An 18,894-nucleotide genomic window follows, 5' to 3' on the forward strand; every position below is an offset into this window, starting at 1 on the left:
TATTATCAATCGCATATAGAACTGCACCAAATGAGTTGTTAATAAAAGAATCATCCAATGACTATCATCACATGAAAACTAATAATGAGAATAATTGTAATGTGACTATTGTTTGCGGATATCTTGTGAAATATCAGTGAAATTTATTTTGCGGGTGGGTGGTGGGTAGATGAATGATCAATCCACAGAAATAAATCCTCTAGTCATGAATAGTTCCATTCTTTATTCATAATTTGCCCATTATTTTGATGAAATGTGTCTCATCTTTCCATAAATTTTGCGAATATGGGATTTTTTTTTTTTTTTTTAAGATTTTTCTATTTTTTTAAGCTATAATCCGGTCTTTTTAATTCAATTAATTTTAAATCACTTTATTTGTATATCACATGTAACAATGGACATTGTCCCAAAGCAGCTTTACAGAACATAGAATACAAAATTATAATTAGATTCATTACATCATCATCCTAAGCTAAATATGACAGTATTCCACATTTTCTTGTATTTCTTGTAAGTTATCGTGCATCATCATAAATCCAAAACTCTTAGAAACTCCTGAACTTCCTATAAGCTTGACATGAATACAAAACATGGATTACTATCCAAAAAAGCACTAGATTGCATACATTTGACCTGTTGAATTAAATGCTGAATATTGTGAATATTGAGTATATTTTAATACTGTCTATGTATAATGCATTCACAATAAATGTATTTTGTATAATTTGTATTCTGATTGTTCTTCTTTACTTATTTAATATATGTTACAATTTTAAATTGCCATGTTGCACTTGTTGTCTAAGTTAAATTTAAGATTACACATAAATATATAATTAAACTGATAAGAAAAAAGACATAAAACATTTGTGAGAACTCAACTATTTTGTTGAGTTCTTTATGGAAAACTTGATGGAGTTTGTAAAACCCTGATCTACAGCAGCCCTGTAGCTTCAAACAAAGTTGCTGAGTTTCCCTTGAGCAATGGTAAGACGTTCCACACGGTTTTGCAGCTCAATGCGGTGTCTGCTGATATCCGTATCTTCACGCAAGGCATCGGCCACGTTGGCACCATCCATTAAAGCCAACATCTCGGTGCACAGCAGCTGAGCAGATGTCTTTAGCATTAAGTATCTGATCAACATGGGCACCTGATCAGCCAAGCGCTGCACCACGATCTGTCAGGAGATGGAAAAATCTCTAACTCATACAATTTCCAGGTTTGAATGTAAATGTCTAATAGATATATTTTTCTCTATATTTATATTTAATAGATATCTAGTTTACTTTATCAGTAGATCTTTAGTAGATCATCATTTACTCACAATGACACACAGCATTATTGCAGACCATGAATGCAAAAAGTATTTGTAAGAATTTTCTTAATAATGCCAGAATATTTTAGACAACAAACTTGATTTGCATATTACTCACACTATATGGTTTAAATATAATAATGAAAATAATAATTATAATAATCATCCTCACCATCATCATCATCAAAATTTTGAATAAAGCCAAAGTAAAATGTACATTTAGTTCATGAAACAATTACTGTAACTAATAAGCCCTACCTCGTAATAAGCCTGCAACATTTCAGGATATTTGCTTCTGCTGTCAAAACCAGCAAAGTTGTCTTCTGAAGCTTTCAGCCCATCAGTACAGTGAGTCTCATTCAAGGTTTTGAAGTAGATGCTGTCTTGAGTGTAGACCAGTTGCTCCATCTCAAACTGCTCCACGATCCTCTTCTTCACCTTAGCTTCCTGCTTTGACTGAATGTTGTCTATCTTGTTCTGGGATGTTGATTTGAAGTATGTTATTACACGATGACTGGATTGAACTATTTCTGATTTCACACTTTTAGGATATAAATTCTTCAAAACTTAGAAATAACTACAAAATATTTACCATTGCAACAGACTGGAGGTAAGGGTAGTGGGGAAAGCAGGATCTGGACACATCTAAAAACTGTTCCTGAATAGTGTCTGAAACACACAGGATTAATCACCGAATTACTACATTTATGAATGCCTTGTTTTTTTATGGTCCCTAAATTGACTTCATATTTTTCTCGTTCAGCTGAAGAGAATAAAAAAAGGGTGTTTCAATAAATATATATTATGATTGCTAATAAAATACTTTGTGTGTGTGTTTTTCTTTGGTTGTGGTATGTTCCATGTACCTTTCAGATAAATGCTGATAAATATAATTAGTTAACTTTAGTTGTTTATGTTATTTTTCTACTAAATGTATTAAAAGTTGTTAAATAGATGTTGTGAAGGTTAAATAGTGAAATCCTACCTCTGATGACCCTGAGTGTGTCAATGGCTGGTTCTTTTAGCTGGATCACAAGCTTCTGCACCACCATCTCAAACACCTTGTAGTCACTGAATCCAGGCAACTCTTGTCCTCTGTGTTTCAGGTCATATTCATTCACCACTTCCTGGACCGTTTTGTGAACTGTATTGGGTGTAAAATTTGTCCAAAAATCATTTTGCCCATGAGTTCCCATCAAAAGGCTTCATTTAACTGGAGTTTCCACAAGATTAATAATTGCCAAGTTGCATTAGAAACACTCGTTCCTCTACACCAAAGTTCTATGCATGGAGACAGTGTGATTTTAAAGAAAATATAAGGCATTGGCCTTTATAAATTGCTGCAATGACATGGCATGGCATCTGCATATGGACTGTGTACTCACATGATGGCTTCATGTTGTCAAGATGCTCTTTCCACTTTCTGAATTCAGATCGAAGCATCACAAACAAGTTATCTTTGTTGATCACTTCCCCAGATGCCAAGCGATTAATCTTATCATTAAATTTTGTCAAGGTCTGAAAGAAAAAGTGATCATGATTTATTCAGGTTGCTATAGGACTATGGATAAACGTAATAATTAGAAAGTTACAAACCATAATAAAGAAGGTCTTCCTCTTCTGTGGATCCAGTGGTGGTCCAGCTTCACACTGACTCAGATCTTTTCTCAAGCTCCACAGCTGCTTCTTGATTTCTTCTGAGATCAGCGGTAATGATTTCTAAAAATAAAATCAAACAATTGGAAAACAACAAACTTCTTAAGATCAGATCACAGAGTCTGCAATGTCACATGTTCATGTCCGTCAAATGATTGCAGTGAACAGTGGCGTGCGTTGGGGCGGGAGGGGAGGGTCTTTTGTCTAAAAGTGTAAAGTTCCCCTCTCTTATTAGTAGTAGTATTATTATAAATAACAATACACTTCTATACCATTTGCCAGTAACAATAATAATTAACACACAAAACAAACAAACAAACAAACAAACAAATAAATAAATAGAATTTAGGCGGACGTATTTACGCGGAGGTGGAGCGGACTTACCTTTACAGCGCTTTGCAGCCGCATTAGCCACGAGTCTTAAAAAAATTGCAGCAGACAGGTAACGTGGAAAATGGACATTCATCCTACCATAATGTTATTGTAAACTTAGCAAATGAATAAACTTTTTTTTTATCTAAGGCCATTAATAGGCGCTAGCATAGTTTAGAATGCGCTCATGTCATTAGCTTGAGGAAATGCATTTAGTGACATTAAATCTAATTCCACGTCCAACTCTAACGTAAAACACATTTATATCTTTGACCACATTGAGCGTATTTCCCAAACTGCTTCTCGATTGGTCAGAATAAACGTGCGGGAATTTCCAACGAAACTCCGGAGGTAAACAAAAAGAGGAAAATACAGCATACGGTCCACCATGGAGAGACGTCTGCACGCTGCAATTATGTTCGTGGTTGTAATCTACTACATCGCTTGTATACAGCATTCTATGCAAAGTCTTGATTTTCAGAATGAAGCGCGGATGCGGCTTGAAAATATCATTTTAATGCACTGCAAACGGCGAAGACGCATCGCAAGACACTTCAGGAGGCGGCGAGCATTACTTTTGCGAAACTGTGACATGCTCATCTTCCGAAAATATTGCCAACGACCCACTACGGCAGCTGGTTTAGTCCAAAATGCGCAATACTTTTTGCAGTTAGGTCTATTCGATCTTGGATCTTGTTCTCACCACAAACGAACCGTACCAGAGTTTGTTTGAAAGCGTACAGAGACCACCTATTCAAGGAGGTCTCGGTACGCTCGTTTGGTCCGCTTTTGGTGCGCACCAGATTTCGATTGCTGCATTCTCACCTGCCCAAGGGAACCGCACCAAATGAGCAATCCAACTTTGGTACGATTCAACCGAACTAAACAAGGCAGGTGTGAAAGCACCCTAACTTATTGATTCTCACTGTTATCATCATCTCCTTATTTTGGAAGAGAGATGGAGATGTAAAGGGAGGTACAAGAAGAGATGAGTCAAGAAAAGCATAGAGAGATAACAGCAAGGAGCTGCAGGAGCAGATATTGATTACCAGATTCAGGGTACAAGTGAACAAGACATTAACCAATCCTTGTTGGCCTTACAGTTTCCAACAGACCAAGCTCATGTTGATAAGCTTAAAATACAGGTTAATAGCGACTACATACAGTTCTGCTGCTCTCTTGGGCCATGTCAGCCAGTAGCTGTCTTTCCAAAAAATCCACAAGGATGGTCAACTGCTAGAACAGTTAGTAAGTTTTACGGGATTGAGGAAGAGAAGATCTTCACAGAACCTAAAGTGTTTCATGATCACTCAATCCCAAAAAAATAAGGCACAGGTGACACTATCCTAAACATTTATGCAACATTGCCTGTCTCCACGTCTACAGTTGAGAGGTCATTTTCTAAGTTAAAACTTGTGAAATGCAGTCTTCAATGTCTGTGTAATGAAGAGAGGCTTTCTGACCTACTGCTGCTCTCCATTGAGCGAGACATTCCAATAAATCGTAATGAAGTCATTCAAATATTTAAAGACAGCAGATAGACGAATACCGATTTAAATAAAGGCAATTTCATAAATAAGTTAAAATCTGTACAAAAATACATTTGGTTATGTTTATTGAAGTAATATTTTTGTCTTTTTTTTTTTTTTTGTGCCCTTTTTGGTCCTTCCGCCACTGCCCCACTGCAGGTCTGTGCACCCCACTGGTAGTTAACAACCCCTAATTTGGAGATGCCTTTGGGCTTATATTTTTCAGCCACCTTCACTGAAACATACATAACTTATCTTTGCCAATAAATGAATGAATGGGTGTAATGAACATGAATGTTGATTAGTTACTCTGTCATCCTAGCTATTGATATTAAATTTTAGCCCTTCCATGTACTACAGTGACCAGCTGGTACAAGGGATTACTTTTGTGTCATCTACTGTAGATGTGTTCATCTGTGTGATTTTCTGAGCATAATACTACACCACTCCTAAGTACACTAAAAAATAATATTAAATAAAAAATTGTAAAAAGACTGGAAACATACTTTGATGTGATCAACCAGGTCTTGAGTCAGTTTGGTAGCAAGACACAGAATCGTTGCTTTCTCCTCACTCAACAGGCAACTGGCAATAAGACAATTACAGTAAGTTCCCAGTTACAACTACAGTAGTGGGTCATAAATTACAAATGAGGGTCATATGTTAGAAATAATACCTGAAGTATTCATGACGTTTGAAGAAGTCCCTTTCTACTCAAGTGGCCTCAGTCAGAGAGATCTTATCATCAATTTGCTTTTGGCTACGACATTTAACAATGACATAGCCTTTGCTTAAAGGAATGACCTGATTTCGGATTATATCCATGATGTTCTTTTCTGTTCCCTTGTCTATAAGGTCTGGCTTTGTAAGAATTGCTGTTAGAATAAAAAAATATAATAATAATAATAATAATAATAATAATAATAATAATAATAATAATAATAATAATAATAATAATAATAACAACAACAACAATAATAATGTTATTGTTTTTGTTAATGAACTTGATTCTTTACCCAGAGTCCTTTTTCCTTCAGGATCCACTTCCTGTGCCATTTTCAGGGCTTCTGTTGTTGCTATGTCAACGTTACATGGGACCACCACCAAATTTATTGTTTGATCCTTCTTTACATATTTCCAAATGAGATTTTTGATCTAGACAAAAATATGAGAAACAATGTTACAATTTCAGTAAAAGGCTGTAATCTGGTCAAGTTACAGTATACACTCACTTGATGTCCAATGTCTTCAGGTTGATCTTTTACAGGAACTCGTGCAATCCCAGGGAGATCGATCGAAGTGTGAGGTCACATATATCAGGAGCCATGATCTCCAAAGTGATGAGATCATCACAAATTCCAACTCCGTCTCCAGCCAGATCATTCTGGGCTGTCACAGTGATGGAGTAAGTGTTATAAAAATTCAAATGAAACATATGTCTTTTAAGCATTACAAGGCTTTGAACAAATTTTTGTTAAAACACATTACCACTGGATAGACATTCCTCTTTTTAGAATCATAAGAAAGGGGTATTATCTGCTTGTCTTTATCTGTACAGTTATTTTTACTCACAAATTTTACCAACCTTCCTTAACGTAATTCTCAACCAGTGAAGGGTCATCAAACTCAATGAACTGTTCTTTGTAAGACATTACAGCTTGCCATTGAACACCATATTTTATCTTCCTCAGCTTGAGCTCCAGTGGACATCTTGTCACAATACCTGAAGTTGAAAAAGCACATTATACATCAGTTTTTGTTTCCCTACTTCTCTCTAAATACATCACATAATTGTAAAAAACTGATCACTCATAATGCACGCTAAGTGATGATGATGTAGGAGAACTTATGGATGTAACGAGAGCCACGCTAGATGTTATGTTTGCTCTGCCTTCTTGCTATAGTTTTGTTTCTTCATCTCTATATTTGTGACGCTTAGAGCTAAACCCCTCATGTGTGAAGCGAGTTTCCTGTAACTCTTCCTCTTAGAGCTCTTTCATTTCCTGCAAATAGTGAGTTATCTTGGTCAAAGAGTTACAGTGTGTGTAAAATGTGAAAATTGAGATTTAAATTTGAATTAAATTGAATAAATTTAATTCATTCTATAACCTATGTAAAAGTGTTATACTTATTATATTCTCTGTACTAGAAATAGGAAACACTCACCACTCCCTCTGGGCAATGCCACCCCAGATAGTGCTTCCAACACAGAGCTTTTACCAGAACTCTGATCTCCAATTACAGCAATAGTTGGCAAAGCCAAATCTTTTTCAATGCCAATCAGCCTCAAAGAGTCAATCAGATCAATATATGGACGAACTCTCTCCTCTAAAGGGGTGTGGAAAACCCCTTCCATTGGCTTACTGTGAATAAAAAAAGGCATTGAGTTTTACATATGACACTCACACAACCGATGACTGTTTGATACCTGCACAACGATCTGATTTCCCCTTCAGTCACAGCTCGCAACCTTGGAGTAACCATGAACAATCAACTGTCCTTTTCCTCGCATATTGCTAATGTGACACGCTCATGTCGGTTCCTTCTCTACAACATCAGAAGGATTCTGTCATTTTTTTCCACACAGGCTGCTCAGGTTTTGTTCAGTCTCTTGTCATTTCAAGACTGGACTACTGTAACTCACTGCTGGCAGGTCTACCTATGAATGCAATTTTTTTTCACACACCATCCTGTGTCTGCGCTCCCTCCACTGGTTTCCTGTAGCTGCACACATCAGATTTAATACACTGTTGCTTGCCTACAAAGACAGAAATGGACCATCTCCCTCTTATCTCAAAGCCCTTACTTAAAATACTTAAACTAGCACTTTCTCCTCTGTTTGTTGTATTTAAAAAAAAAAAAAAAAAAAAAAAAAAAAAAACTTTTTCTGAAACTTTGAACAGTTTTAGGCTCATTGTATATTGTATATTAAGTCTGTAACCTAGTAACCTAGTGATAGAGACTTAAAAGCACTTTTGTATGTTGTTCTGGATAAGGGCATATGCCAAATGCTGTAAAAGTAAATGATCATTCAATTTATACTGACCTGTTCTGACCATCATAAGCAATATCTTCATATTTACATTTTACACTCTCCATCATCTAGGAAACAAATTCCATTTGTGTTGCTACTGTAGCTTTCAGTTAATGCTTCTGCACATGTAGAAATATTTACTTTTAGTATTCTCACATCATAGAAATAAAGGTATTTTTCTTACCTGGCAGGGAAGAGCAACTCAGTATCACAATTGAGGATGTGAATAAACTGAAAGTAATTCACTTGCTTCTATTTAAGCACACACACACACACACACACACACACACACACACACACACACACACACACACACACACACACACACACACACACACACACACACACACACAAACAGGATGGAACAATGACGATAAATAATGAAACCAAAAGTTAAAGATGCTCCATTTGCTCTGTTTCACCTTTCAAAATTGTACTTATGCCTCTGTAAAGCCTCATTAATCTTAGGCCACATGTGAGAGACAAACACTTTATAATAACTTTCAGTACACTTGAATTTAAAGTATAATAACATTCTGTAACCATTTCACTTTACTGATGTCATGTTAATGAGTTTAATTTTATGATGTTCTGTTAATGAGTTAAATGAGTTTATGAGCAAATAGCTAGAAATATGATAATGTGCTCATTAATGTTTAATAACTAATTTGTTAAACATCATATAATGATTAAAATATTGTTAGATAATGTCAATTAAAATGCTTAAAAATGCGACTTTACTTTAAATTCATCTATCACTCATGTACTTAATAATAATAATAATAAATAATAAAAGAAAAATTGCCCAGTAACCTAAAGAATTCCAGCTCAAAACCTGATGAAATAGTCATGTTAATTACACCTTCACTATCTCTGTGGTCTAAGCAAGTGCTTTAAATTGTAAATAAAATGGGTAGCATTTATGAAACATTTCTTAGATTATAATACTGAAACTTATGATTTACCTTGTGATTTTTTCTAGTTGTTCCCATTTCCTTTTGTTCTTAATCTGAGATAGATGAGGAAGAATAATTTGAGGTATAACTTGAGGTGCTGGAACTGTACTGATGCCTGCATTTTTTTGACTGAAACATAACATACATACATCCATCCATCCATCCATCCATCCAGCAGCGATGCCCAGACTTCCCTCTCCCCAGACACTTCCTTCAGCTCTTCCGGGGGAATACCCAGGCGTTCCCTGGCCAGCCGAGAGACATAGTCCATCCAGCGTGTCCTAGGTCCTCCCCGGGGCCTCCTCCCGGTTGGACATGCCCGGAACACCTCCCCTGGGAGGCGTTCAGGAGGCATCCCGAACAGATGCCCGAGCCACCTCAGCTGACTCCTCTCGATGTAGAGGACAAGCGGCTCTACTCTGAGCTCTTCCTGAGTGACCGAGCTCCTCACCCTATCTCTAAGGGAGCGCCCAGCCACCCTACGGAGGAAACTCTTTTCGGCCGCCTGTATCCGGGATCTTGTCCTTTCAGTCATGACCCAAAGCTTACATAACACAGTTCACCAAATTGTACGAATACATAGTGTGTTATTTGCAGTGTAACTCTGAAATAAAGGTCATGTAACTAAATTATTTAACTCTTAGGTTTATCTAATGAAGTGTTGAAGTAATTCTTTGTGTAATTAGTAATATTTAATTCTATCAATAGGTTCCTATTTTTTTCTTGGTGAAACATTTAAAGTGCCTGAAAAACATAAAAAGTAATGAAATCAGCCCCCCTGTCTGTGATCTCAGCCACCTTAAAACTAAAAGAATAATGTTTACTTTCATAAATAAACAATAAAAAATATGTTAAAATGCAGAACATGTCATCGATGGGAAAGAAAATAATTTATCAGTTTGATCCAAGAGCGTTTTTTTTTACGTGCTTTGTAGTCTTTCAGAAGTGTGTCATCAGCTATCGGCAAATACGGCAACCAAAAGCAGTGAAATTTCACTATTCTTATACCAGAGTTGATAGCACAAACAAAATATTATTGCAAACAATCTATTCAATACTAAATAAAAATAAAAATTTTTGATTTGGTTTTGTGAATTTTTTTTTATTAATGACTGCATTCATTGGACACACTGTTTGTAGAGAATGCACACATACATGAAGTGATTTGATTTAAGACTAGCATCATTACATCATGCATAAAATTTTGGTGTCCACTTTTGCCATTTTAAATAATACCATAACTTTTTGCCTACTATGTAGTTATATAATATATAATATAAAACTCTTCATGTTTTAAATTCTCACTGAGGGCTAAAACCCCTAAAGATGAAATCCTAGAACCGCCCCTGCATAAGAAGCACTTCATCCGGTAGGAAGAATCTTTCATTTCAATGTACAGAAACTTTTCTTGCAAATACGGCCACGGATGTATAACGTTATCTTCTTCATCGAGTTCACCTCTATCGTCGGGCTGGTCGTCTACAACAGTTGTGGCCAACCCGCGGCTTTGTAAGATTTATAATATAGATATTTATAATATATATTTATATATAGATTTATTTTCTTTCTTTCTTTCTTTCTTTCTTTCTTTCTTTCTTTCTTTCTTTCTTTCTTTCTTTCTTTCTTTCTTTTATTATTAACAAAAAGCATCAACATACAAAACTCTCGTTGGGGAACAGGATATACATGTGTATATACAATACAAATATTGTCACTATACAAAAAGAATTTCTTAAAAAAAGACAATAACAAAAAATAATACAAAAACAAAAAAGGGGGAGACGCTTAAATACACAAGTCAAAAAAGGCTAAAGAAGGCTAAAGACAATTTTGATGAGTCTCTACAGAAAACAAATATTTAGAACAGTACATAAGGAGAGACTCATCAAAATAGTAGTTTCCTAGATACAGTATGGCACTATATGATTTGATCTTTTTCAGTGACGAAAAAAACAGTTTAAAGTCATTCATAAACCAAACAAAAGAAGGCTTAGAACACCTCCACTTACTGCAATGAATATGATATTTACCCATCATAATAATCATATTGAGTAAATCAGATACTGATGAATCTATATGGTCCATATAAAAGAGTATGTGTGACAGGTTGAAAGTAGGGATATTATCCATCTTAATGACAGCCAATTCCAATGTATCTCAGCCAATGTATCTCAGATGTATCTTGAGAGCCAATGTATCTTAATAGCCAATGTATCTCAGACCAGAAGCTGTTAGATACGGGCAAAAAAAGAACATGTGTTCGAGAGTCTCATCAGCCACCTCACAAAAAACACAAAGGTCTACATCAAATTTAAATCTTCTTCTAAGAAAGTCAGCAACCTGATATATTTTATAGATTTTTTTAAAAGTGGGTCTCTTTAACTTTTGGGCAAATGGGCCATTTAATGAAATTAAAATGTGATTTTTCTATGGACAATGTATCCATGTTCAGGATCTGTACACACAATCCTCTGTTGTAACCAAAGAACAATATAGATTTCAAAGCATCACTAATAAATGTATTATTACATTTATTGTGAAATAAAATGTGATCATTAATAACTAAATTTGGTAGTGTTGGTAAGGGTCCTGTACATGCATTAAACAATGTGTTTTGAATGAACTGTAATAATGGTGCAGGTATTGCTTTACAGATCATATTGTATTTTCTATATGTACAGTTCAAATTATATTTGTCTAGGAAGGCTTTGTATTCCAATAGGTTATCCTTGTCATCTATAATATCATTCACAAAACAATTCCCTTTTCATACCAATCATACCTGAACAGTGATTTCCTATAAATCCCAATTATAATGACCCCATTGTTCCATAATCATTTCAGTCAGGACCACTTGAGTCAAGACAATTCTTTGACATATTTAAATTTTTATTTGCAAGCTTATGAAATTTACACATTTAGCGGTATGCCTCTGTTCTGAATTCCCCATCCTTTTCATGAGCTCCATGAAAGCTAGTCAGGGAACAGTAGCAGCTTCGTGGGGGGGCAATCTCCCATTTAACTCCCATTCATTCTCCAATAGTCTATTAGATTTGCCTTTGTGATCAAGTCAAGTATTATTTCATTATGTGTGTTGTAACGTCGCCTTGACAGTAAGTGGTCTAACCAAAGACCAGGGCTAGGTTGAAATCTCCTCCAATTACTACTCTATTCGTTGAAAAATGCATTTTCCATTCCTCAAAGTACTCGCTTAAGGATGAAAAGAGATTTTTGTTCTGTGCTCTCATTATAGCCATACACACATAAATGTAGTTTACACCGTTAACTTCTGTCACAACCATTAACCAATAGCCGGTAGAGTCACTTTTATGGTCAATAATTTTCCCAGGAAATCTATTAAATAAAATCTTGACTCCAGCAGAGTGTGACATACCATGACTGAAAAGGATGGAGTCTCCCCATTGCAATTTCCAAAATTTTGTATCAGCCTCAGCTTTTTTTTTTCTTGTAAAAATACACAATTAGCCTTTTGTTCCTTGTCATGCACGTGAAACAGGTTAGATCCAAATGCTGGTTTATTAGGCAATATCCCAAGACAGGCATGTGTCAAACATCAGGCAAACCACAACATCAAATGCAATCCAAAAACAGTAAATATATAATCCAGGCATAGGTCAGGGCAGGTAGCAAACATTCATAAACACAATAAACAAGCAGGGTCAAAACTAGGCAAAGCACGGAACAGAATGACAGCTACTACGCTCAGAATGCAGACAGTGCTTAACAATACTTCACGAGTTCTGAGTGAGCTTAAATAGACCAGGTGATTGCAAACAGGAAACAGGTGTGCTGAGCTGGTGGTGCAATGGATTGTGGGAAGTAGAGTCCTGATGATAAAGTGCAGCAAAGTCCTCGGCCAGCAGAGGGAGCCATCATGGCTCTCACAACAGTTACAGAAAAGAAAAATATCCTTACGATTTGCATTATCTTTCATCCCCCTAGTATTTAAAGAAATACAGGAAAACATTTAAGTAATAAATATATAATCTACGAACAATGCACAAGGAATGTAACGATGCACAGGAATGAGTATTTAGTCCTTAAACAGTATGTTTTATGTAACTAACCTTCTAAAACTATTTGTGGTCGGACATGAAAACCACAAAACCTCCCGGACTGATGTAGTATCTTACTTTTGTCACTTAACTTTGATCCTACATATAATAGCTGTTTAATAGAGGGGTGTTACACTAGTTTATCGTAATTCTAGGACTAAAAAAAACTTTTTACCAGAGCCTGCATTCACCCACTCACCCCGCCATCTTGAAAATCCCCCTGGAGCAAGATCATTTGAGTAAACAATTTGTGTTAAGTTCGCTCTCAAAATGGCAGGGAAAAAAAAGGTGATGATCATGTGTGCCCATGTGTATGATGTGGCCCTTTGCGGTAACACAGTAAAAAATGTGGCTCTTGGTCTCTGACTGGTTGGCCACTCCTGGTCTATGATAACGGGAGGTTCTCCAGTAGGTGCTTCCATGGAGGTTTCAGTTGTGCTTCCACCTCCTTTTGGCAACATTACGCTGAAATAGAGCGTGCGGAGCTGCGTAATGCAATCTAGATTCGCCAAACCTCCCTTATTGCAGTCACACACATTTCTTCTGATTTTATTTTATAGTAACGAGTAGAGAAAATGCCTAGTGGAAATATAACGGAGTAAAAGTGTCTAGTAAATGTAGTGGAGTAAAAGTGAAAGTTGACATAAATTTAAATAGCGAAGTAAAGTACAGATACATGAAATTTCTACTTAAGTACAGTAACGAAGTATTTGTACTCTGTTACATTACAACACTGCTTTGGGCTTATATTTTTCAGCCAACTTCACTGACACATACATAACATATCTGTTCTGTCATTTAATAGGTACAACATAAACCTTTCATAAATGGACCACGCGACAGCCAGCCATGACTTCTTACCAGAACTTTTATTCTTTCTCCTAACAGTACCGTAACACCCCAATATGGGTTCCTAAGCATACTGTATATGCCTCATAACATTACCGTAAGTACCATAATACTACAATATCTTTGACAATAAATGAATGGGTGTAATGAACATGATAGTTACTCTATCATCCTAGCTATTGATGTTAACATGTGTCCATGTGGGTTTCCTGAGTTCCCTGGTTTTCTACCACATCCCAAAACATCCCAGTAGATGGAGTGACTAGCCTAAAGTGTCCCTAGGTGTTATTGGCATCCCACCCCGCTTCATGCCATGTGACCCTGATTAGGATAAAGTGCTCACTGAAGTTGAATTAATGAATATTGTCAACTGTATAACATATGTGTGTAACATTGTTGTGAATAAAATATTTCTTTTACCTATAGAACTTATAAAAAATACACACTTTTTATTTTAGTTTATTTAGTAAAAAACAAAAAAAAAGCATATTTATCCATTCACTAATGTAACTTGCAGTATTTGTGTAATGTTACATGAGAGTTGATTCCAAGTGTAGCTGAAGACTCTTACCAACTTCAAGTATGTCAAACCTTTCTAACTTTATATGATTTTTTTTTTGTAGATGAGAAACAGCTTTCTAGTAATAAAGCATATGTGTAGCAGTATGTTGTGCATGGTTAATCAACAGCCTACATAAACATTGCCGTCCATATTTGAAATATTATTTTTATTTTGATGGGATGAACTATACTACTATAACAGAGGAATATTAAAAAATGCTCTAAAAGGTTTTTGGCATACAAACGCATCAGCGAGGGTTACTTTGGAGGTGTGAACCTCGGATATCACAGCCTATTCCCCTCTCTAGTGTCGTCATGGCCCAGCTGTATTATAGTGCATCTGGGAGAATATCAGAGTGTGTCTGTGGAGCAGAGAAAGTGCTGCTATTAGGCATATGCTACTGTTCATTTAGTCCAACTCAATGAGTCTAGGTGTTCTTGGCAGAAAACATTAAACAATATCTGAGCAGTCTGGTTGGCATTTTTTTCTGGATGCAAACAGAACAAACCCAAATGCAAAAACTAAGGTATTTTTTCACTACATAAGAGAAATATTTGCCTGAAATTGTAAAAATGCCTGCAGATCTTATTGTCATTGTCTACAGAGGGTGTGACTGTGTGTGAGTGTAAAAGAAAGAATACTGCTGCAGAATGAATGAAGCACTGTCGTAATGGAAAATATATTGTGCTGTATGCAGATGATTGATTCAGAATTGGCAAAACCCTTAGATAAACTATTATTGATTACACTTTTACTGCATCATTTAGCTCTTATTTAATAGTATCAGGCTTATGGGATGCAGCGTGTTTTTACAGTGTTATTGGTCAGACTTTTCTTGCCTTCAGACTAATACTTATTTTGGAAACACATCAGGGTAAAATTGTTAAATTCATTCAGTTAACAGTCATTTGTATTTACGACTAGAAAATTGGATTATATGTATGGTTTGTATTAAAAGCAAATGTTAGATTAAATCTACATACAGTATAATAGAAAATCAATGTAAACAAACATGCTAAATCAATACATTGGGAGTGTGATATTGATTTCACCTTGAGTTGTTTGCTTTAAGTTAAGCGTGAAAAAATGTCTCCAGGTGCTTGGTAAAACACTATTATTTCTTCCCTTTGAAAACAAGTGCCTCAGTTTAAAACTGCGCCCTCCAAAAATTCTATTTTAGTTTTGCTTATAGCAGAAATCAAAAAACAGTATCGTAAAGTGAGCTGTCCAGTCCTATCATGTAGCTAGACAACAGGAGCTTGCTGTTCTGCCTCCTGATACGAGTGCCTGAGATGAAAAAACACACTGCTGGTGCTGTCAGTTTTCCCTGTGGACAAAAAACAAGCCCAGGAACAGAGTATTTGTGCTCTCCAAGGCCTGCATAATACTCAAGGGACCTTGCCACTGATTTATACCGCTCTCCTCTCCAAATCTTCTCTGGGGAACGATACAGTTTATGCGTCCTGGAATGTTCTTTAGTTTACAATCTAGATTGATTGGTGCCGGCCAGTGTAAATGTAAATGAGGGAGACACGTTAAATGATTGGGTAACTGGTCTCTTGAGTTTGACTGATAACAGAGCAGGGTATCTGGCTTTTGCCCAATAATTCATCTGACTTCTGCCCAATAATTTATAAATACATTCAATAAATAAAGTTAAAAGCATCCTTCTTTTCATCAGCTGTGCAAGCAGTGTTTACTCTTGTGCTTTTCAAAACTAATAGTCCTCAATTGATGACAAGTCAAAACAGTTATACCACCGACATTAATACTGATATTTATTCAGAAATCATCCAGCGTAAAAACAAGAGATCAGAGATCAGCCAGTCTAACATAGCCTAGCATAACATAACAGCCTAGCGAGGCATAACAGCGCAAAGTAACCTAACCTGGACTAGCGAGGCATAGCATAACGTAACATAGCCTAGCAAGGCAAGCCTAACCTAGCATAATGCAACATACCCTAGCAAGGCGTAGCCTACCTAGCATAACATAACCTAGCATACCATAACGAGCTGGCATAGCAATGCATATCGAGGCATGGCATTACCTAGCATAAGGTAATCTAGCCTAGTATAGCAAGCATGGCATGACCTTATCTTATAACATAGCGTAACATACAATAATATAAACTCGCATAGCATAACCTGCATAGCATAGCAAAACATAGCCTAACGTAGAGTAGCATAACGGACTGTACAACATGCCAGCCCTAAGGACACTTCCGGCTAAACAAACGCACCATTATACACGAACATGCAGGTCGTATCAATTTAGCATAAGTTCAAAGCGTCTTCAAAACTTCCCTTTCGGCTAAATATACTAAAAGTAATCACGACCTCTTATAGTTCCATATCGTGAACACAAAAGGAGATATCTTGTTTTTTAAACTCCATATAGCCGCAGAGTTTAAATCGCAGTTGCAGCAATGCCGAGGAAACAGCCAAGCAGACAGACTGGGGGAAAAAAAAGGCATTTAAATAGGGCGCCCTGTTTGAAAGGGACCAATAGCGAGCTTAGGAATCAGATCAGCTGATGGGCGGGGTTAGAAAATTTACATCAGCTGATAGCCGAGCTTGACTATGTGGCCTGCCTGAACTGATGCTGAACGCTATATAAAATAAAAAAAATAAAGACTGTTGCCCTTGGGTGTTTATTCACACGAATGTTCACGCAATAAATTGTTGTGTGACAGACAGACAGGCCAAGAGATGCACTGGCAGCACTGCACAGCTAATTTATCTAGTCAGATAGAGACTAGAGAAAGAATCACATCAACTTAACTTTACTGTTATTTGCTCTTGCTGACATCAAACTTGAAGAGAACAAAAGTTTACCTGATTGCTGTTCTGACATTTCAGTCTCATTTTGTTTCTTTTTTCACTTTTCATGGCCAGATGGATAGCTCTGCTTCAGGGGCAATTCTAGGGCAATGCTAAGGTCCTTTTTAGGGGTGCTGAAGCTAAGGATATGATCAAAAGGCACACAGAGGCGTGTCATTTTAAATGTCTTTAGTATTATTATTATTATTATTATTATTATTGGGCTTTTAACTTTTTATAAAGCCTGGTTCAGGTTAAATCCTCTGTGTGTGAGGATTGAATAAATAAATACAGCAAAAGAAAAACATTAAACTTTCTTTTATTGTCTAGTTTCATAGTCAGCCACAACTGAAAAATAACAGATATAAATCTAGGAATGAATAACAATTCATTTAAAAAGCCACAGTGAGTGTTTTCACACATACTGGTGGTATACAGTGATATGGCGTTTATTTTCACTCTGGTCCAAGCGCCAGGGCTTCATGTTTCCATGACGACTGACCAGAAAAGACGCATGTGGCCTCACGTTTACATGACTCCCTATTGTTAAGATGAGTATCAAATTAACGGTAAACTTTAACAACAGAGACACACGTAAGCACTACACAGGCACACAGTTTATTGTCACGCTGCTGTTTTTGATTCACGCTCTAGCAGTTATTAAACAGAACTGCATGCGCCTTGCGGAAGAACATTGTAACCGGCACTTCTCTCCGTTTATGACTATGGACGAGTCACTCAGGTCCTGTGCTACTCCACAGCGGCGGCGACTCCCTGGACTAAAATATTAATAAAAATTTTAGGGGTGCTGAGCTCCTTTTTAGGGGTGCTAGCTTTGCCCATGCTACACAGTAAACATTAACACGCACTGTAAAATGAGGCAGGGGGAGGCAAGGCCTTGCGTAATTTGCGGGGCCCTACACAACTTGCGTAGTGTGCGTATAGGGCTGATCGGCTCTGATCAGTTATGTACATAAAGTGTGGGAGTGCAAATAATATTGTGCAATATCATGCTTTTTGTACAATGTACAGCAGCAGTAGTGTGTAATATATACAGATGATGTGATGGCTGACAGTCCTGATAATGAAATGTTGGAGATGGAGCTGCTAGGTAAGAGGTCAAGAGGAATGAGAAAGAGGAGATCTATATATGTGTAAAACAAGGACATGAAGATAATTGGTGCGACAGTAGAGGATGCCGAGGAGAGAGCTAGGTGAAAACTGATGATTTGCTGTGGAGACCCCTAACGGGAAAGGCTAAAAGTGGAGTAGAGTAAAGTAGAGTAGAGTAGAGTACAGTAGAGAGTACAGTAGAGCGAATTTGTGTTCATGTATGTGCATTCGCCTGTTCGGGAACATACTGTAAATGGTGACATTACAGCTGAAGTCTGAAAGGAAGCTGAGCCTGTATTTATGCTATTAATAAAAAGTAGCTTAATCTGGCCAAAAAAGAACCTTTTGTTTCATTAAGAAATGAATAAATAAATGTTAATTTTAAAGCGGCATCCATTCAGCATATTATCAATCGCATCTAGAACTGCACCAAATGAGTTGTTAATAAAAGAGTCATCCAATGACTATCATCATGCTGAAAACTAATAATTTCAATAATTGTAATGTGACTATTGTTTGCTGATATTTTGTGAAATATCAGTGAAAATGATTGTGCGGTTGGGTGGTGGGTAGATGAATGATAAATCCACACAAATAAATCTTCTAGTCATG

At 36.6% G+C, this 18,894-nt stretch overlaps 1 pseudogene; it reads right to left on the reverse strand.

Annotated features, from left to right (window-relative positions):
- Nucleotides 1–203: 203 nt before the first annotated feature.
- Nucleotides 204–8,146, reverse strand: LOC113648750 (annotated as a pseudogene).
- Between the last annotated feature and the right edge of the window lie 10,748 nt (nt 8,147–18,894).

Source organism: Tachysurus fulvidraco, chromosome 18 (assembly GCF_022655615.1).
Source record: "Tachysurus fulvidraco isolate hzauxx_2018 chromosome 18, HZAU_PFXX_2.0, whole genome shotgun sequence".
NCBI lineage: Eukaryota > Metazoa > Chordata > Actinopteri > Siluriformes > Bagridae > Tachysurus > Tachysurus fulvidraco.